We start from the raw sequence: 5677 nt of genomic DNA on the forward strand, positions 1-5677 counted from the left end.
AAAATTAGTAAATAACCTGGAATAACTACAGGGAGACAAACATGACTGTCCACTCATTATACACCAATCTGAATTGGGAGGAATGCCCAAGATTGCAGCACAATCTGTAAGTAAAAACTGCGGACCCCCACTGAGAGCCAAGAGCCCCTCTCTCGTGGAAGCCTCGTGGTGCTAGAGAGCAGAACTCTCTGAACAAGAGAGTGTACCTCAGCCCAGCAACAACTGGGGTTTCAATGTTAACTTCTCAATACAGACGGCGAATCCCCAACAGAGGATTCAGAAGACGGAGGCTTCTGGTGATGACTGACCTTGGGAGAGTCAGGGGACATATATGTCTCAGGACAGAGAGCCCAGAGGATACAGTGCTATCTCTGATTGACGGGTGAATCTGGGAGCTTTCTGTCCCTTTCTCTCTCTGTCAACCTGGGTGGCTCAGTGGAGCAAGCCTCAGCCATTTTCAGCGTGCAGAGCTTTGCAGTAAAGAAACCCTTAGCCATTTTAAAAGCACAGCACTCTGACCCAGACAAGGTGGAGATAGCAGAGCCTGAGAAACAAAGAATCTATTTATATGCAAATGACCTCTCTCTAGGGAGCATAACTTCCCAAGAGGAAAGAGGAGGGCCCCAGCTCTACTACCTGCCTTACATTCAGAACCAGACCCCAAAGCCTGGGGGAGGAGAGCCATGGGCCACACCCCCTTACACCAGCCCAAGACAGGCTGACAGGTTGACAGGCACCACCTGCTGGGCAGAAATGCACAGGGTGTGTCAATCCTCTAAGACACACCATCAGGGAAACTGGATACTAAATATTTCCTCCTTCTGTGACCTGACCCTGTTCCCATCTGGGAAAATCTGATTGGGGTGGCCTAGGAGGTCAGATGCCTAGGCAACAGAAAACTACAACCTACACTAAGAAAAACAAAGTTATGGCCCAGTCAAAGGAATGAACTTACACTTCAACTAAGATACAGGAATTGAAACAACTAATGTTAAATCAATTCAAAAAGTTTAGAGAAGATATGGCAAAAGAGATAAAAGCTATAAAGAAAACACTGGGCATACATAAGGCAGAAATCAAAAGTTCAAAAAAAACAACTGGCAGAATCTTTGGAAATGAAAGGCACAATACAAGAGACGAAAGACACAATGGAGACATACAACAGCAGATCTCAAGAGGCAGAAGAAAGCACTCAGGAATTGGAGAACCAAACATCTGAAAGCCTACATGCAAAGGAGCAGATGGAGAAAAGAATGGAAAAATATAAGCAACATCTCCGGGAACTTAAGGACAAAACGAAATACAAGAATGTATGTATCATTATTGTCCCAGAAGGAGAAGATAAGGGAAAAGGGGAGGAAGCAATATTAGAGGAAATAATCAGTGAAAATTTCCCATCTCTTATGAAAGACATAAAATTACAGATTCAAGAAGCGCAGCATACTCCAAACAGAATAGATCTGAAAAGGCCTACACCAAGACACTTAATAATCAGATTATCAAACATCAAAGACAAAGAGAGAATCCTGAAAGCAGCAAGAGAAAAGTGATCCATTCACATACAAAAGAAGCTTAAAAAGACTATGTGCGGATCTCTCAGTAGAAACCATGGAGGCAAGAAGGAAGTGGTGTGATATATTTAAGATACTGAAAGAGAAAAACCGCCAACCAAGAATCCTATATCCAGCAAATCTGTCCTTCAAATATGAGGGAGAGCTCAAAATATTTTCCAACAAACAATGAGAGACTTTGTGAACAAGACATCCGCCCTACAGGAAATAATAAAGAGAGCACTACAGGGTGTTAGGAGAAGACAGGAGTGAGAGGTTTGGAACACAATTTTGGGAGAGAGTAGCACAGCAATGTAAGTACACTGAACAAAGATAACTATGAATATGGTTGAGAGAGGAAGGTTGGGAGCATGTGGGACACCAGAAGAAAGGAGGAAAGAAAAAGACTGGGACTGTGTAACTCGGTGAATCCTAGAGTGTTCAACAATTATGATAAAATGTACAAACATGTTCTTTCACGAGGGAGAACAAGCAAATGTCAACCTTGCAAAGTGTTAAAAATGGAGAGGCATTGGGGGAAGGATGCAATCAACATAAACTGGAGAACATAATTAACAGAATCACTGTATTATGCTCCCTTTAATGTAACAAAGGTGATATACCAGAGTAAATGAAGATAAGAGTGGGGGATAGGTAAGGAGGGGGATAGGGAGGGGTGTGAGACACTTGACATTGGTGGTGTTGTCTCTTTGTTTTACTTGGATTTAAGGTTATCTTTCCTTTTGCTGCTTCCTAGCTGTCATTTTTTTTTCTTTTCCTCTTTTTTTTTTTTCTTTTGCCTCTCTAACTTCTTTGACTCTTCCTCCTGCTTTGTGGAAGAAATGTAGATGCTCTTATATAGACAGTGGTGAGGGTGGTGAACGCAAAAATATGTGACTATACAGAGAACCATTGATTGTTTACTCAAGATGGAATGTATGGCATGTGAACAAAACCATCTTAAAAAAAAAAAAATGGGTTGATGACGAAATCTTGAGGGCAATATACTGAGTGAAATAAGCCAGACACATAAGGACAAATATTGCAGGGCCTCACTGATAGGAACTAATTATAATATGTAAACTCATAGACATGAAATATAAGTTACTAAGATATAGAACGAGACTAAAGAATGGGCACCAGTTGCTTAGAATGAGCAGAATGTTCAACTAGGATGAACTTAAACATTTGGAAATGAACAGAGGTAATGGTAGCACATTGTGAGAATAACCAACAGTGCTGATTGGTGCGTGAATGCGGTGGAAAGGCGAAGCTCAGAGTTATATATGTCACCAGAAGGAAAGTTAGAGGTCAAAAGATGGGAATGTATAAAACTGAATCCTATGGTGGGCAATGTCCGTGATTAACTGTACAAACATTAGAAATCTCTTCCATGAACCAGAACAAATGTATGACAATACAACTCAAAGCTAATAATAGAGGGGCATATAGGGAAAAAATATATACCTATTGCAAACTATATACTACAGTCAGTAGTATTTCAACATTCTTTCATAAAGAGTAACAAATATACTATACCAATACTATGAGTCAACAAGGGAGGGGGTTGGTTAGGGATATGGTAGGATTTGAGTTTCCTTTTCTTTTCTTTGTTTTTTTTTTTTTTTGTTGTTTGTTTGTTTTCCACTTCTTTGTCTTTATTTCTTGTCTGGAGTAATGAAGAGGTTCTAAAAACTGAACAAAAAATTAATTGCAGTGATGGATGCACAGCTGTATGAGGGTACCGGGGGCAATCGATTATACACTTTGGATCTTTGGATAATTGTATGGTATGTGAACAAGCTCAATAAAAATTAAAATTTTTAAAAATAAATAACTGTAGAAATGGAGCAGCAAAATTTACAAACAATAAATTTTGTTACTTTTGTTATTAAAGAATGCCATCAGAAAATTAGCATAGAGAAATTGTGTGTAAATATTTTACCATTAATTTTTTAAAATAAAGTTAAATTCTTATCTGTAAGAGGGGAAAACCATAAATCATAAATGAAACAATTTAGGTAAGGGATGATAAGGCAATATAAGGAGATGAAATATGAACTAATGAACTTTTTAATGGAGCAGAAAGAAAATAAAACCATCACAAATATTAAGTCAAAATTGGAAGTTCAAAGTGAGAAAGATATTATAGAAAATATTCTAAGAGCCAAGCAAGATACGAACTACAAAAAAATGAATAAAATTAAATGAAAATAAAGAAACAGTTTAAAAAGGATTAGATAGAAAATGACAGTAATGGAAGATAAGAATTTAAGATCCAACATATGCATAAAAAGGACTTTAAAGGGGGAGGGATTTGAAAAGTTCACAATATTCTAAAACACAATTCAAGAAAAAAAAAGGTACTCAAGGGAAAAAAAAATAATTCAAGAAAACTTCCCAAATTAAAAGATCATTGAATCTCTGTATTAAAACAGTATACTGTAAGTCAGGAAAAAATGACCCCAAGTAGTCAGCATACAGACACAGGGTAGTAAAGTTAGTGGGCTGCAAAGATAAAGAATTCCTTCAGGCAGTCAAGCAAATGATCAAGTCACTTACTTATAAGGCCCCAGACTTCTTACAGCGACATTCAACACCAAAGATGATGGAACAACTGGTATAAGATACTAAAGAAAAATATATATATATATGAGACTATGATTTCCTATTCACTCAAACTGTATTTAAGAGTAAAGTTTAGAACATGGAGGCAACTAGTGGAACTGATGAGCTGGTTTCTGGGGAGCTGGTGTCTGTGGCACATGCTGTTTCTCTTCCAGCAGAGTCTTATGGCAACTATCCTGATATTGAGATAGCTTGGGCTATGAGAGCAATGCAGCACACTGAAGTCTACTACAAGCTAATTTCATCAGTTGACCCAGTTTCTTAAACTCCAAAGTTGATGACCAAATCTACTCTGAGTTCCAGGAAAATTTTGAGAAACTCAAATAGATGTTTTGAATCCAGACAAACTCAAGTCAGAATCTACTAAAGATATGTGGAGGCCATTCTGCTTGAAGTCTGATGGGACTGTAGAAGACGTCAACTATGGCACTTTGCTGTGACTAGATTGCTCTCGGGGCTACAATGAAGAAAACTCCATCTTTGCCTCCAGAATACAATTTTTTGCCATTGAAATTGCTCAAAACCAGGAAGGCTATACCAAAGCAGTTTACACCAGTGTTCAGGACAAAATAGGAGAGAAAAGAGCTGACAACAGAGGAAATAAAAGAGCTGACAGAAAAGGAGAAAAGGAGAAAGCCAACAAAGGAGCAGAAAAAGAGAAAGAAGCCAACAAAGAAACCAACAAAGGTGGTGTAACAGCTGTCAGGTAGACAGGGGACAGCACTCTAGAAGCTGTGACTCACCTGCACCTACAAGAACCACACTGCTACTTGTACAGACCCCTTTGGTTAAATGTATATCTTTGTGCAACTGAAGAATGTACAGAAAGACATCTTTCTAGCTTAATTATTATTAAGGAGCAGTTCTGGTCATTCCATTGTGTGAACTGGCTTAGTGGGGTCTCACTTGATTGTTTCTTGGTGTGCTGTTTTTTTGGCTCTCACCACTGGTTAAGTAAAGAATTTTATAAATAAATTTCTTTCAGTTCATATGATTATCTATATCTGTTTTGACTATAAAAGGTATTTAAAATTATTTGATCCTTTTATCCATGTCTCATATTAAATGATTGATGCCTATTTCTTAATTCTTGTCATCCTTTCCTATAATGAAGTTCCCTCATACCTAATGTATCAGTCAGGTTCCCTCAAAGAAAAAGAACCAACAGGATGTGTGTGTGTGTGTGTGTGCATTAATAAGATATTTATTTTAAGGAATTCACTCACGTAATAGTGGAGGCTAAGTCCAAATACTGTAGGTCAGGCTGGAGGCTAGAAATTCCAGGAAGAATGATGTTGAAGTCTTGAGTATGAAATCCATAGAGGAGGCCACCTGGCTAGAACTCTAGAGAAGAGTAGAGGATGTAGTTTTTTGTTTGTTTGTTTAATGAGTGAAAATATTTTGTCATCAACAATAACTAGTACATTACCAAGTATATGGTAGCTGTTCAGTAAATATTTTTAAAATAAAAAAAATTTATAGAATAAAAGTTTAGACAA

The 5677-nt window shown here is 37.7% G+C and overlaps 1 pseudogene; it reads left to right on the forward strand.

Annotated features, from left to right (window-relative positions):
- Positions 1-4257: 4257 nt before the first annotated feature.
- LOC119511491 lies at positions 4258-4992 on the forward strand (annotated as a pseudogene).
- Positions 4993-5677: the final 685 nt, after the last annotated feature.

Source organism: Choloepus didactylus, chromosome 16, assembly GCF_015220235.1.
Source record: "Choloepus didactylus isolate mChoDid1 chromosome 16, mChoDid1.pri, whole genome shotgun sequence".
Taxonomy (NCBI): Eukaryota; Metazoa; Chordata; class Mammalia; order Pilosa; family Megalonychidae; genus Choloepus; species Choloepus didactylus.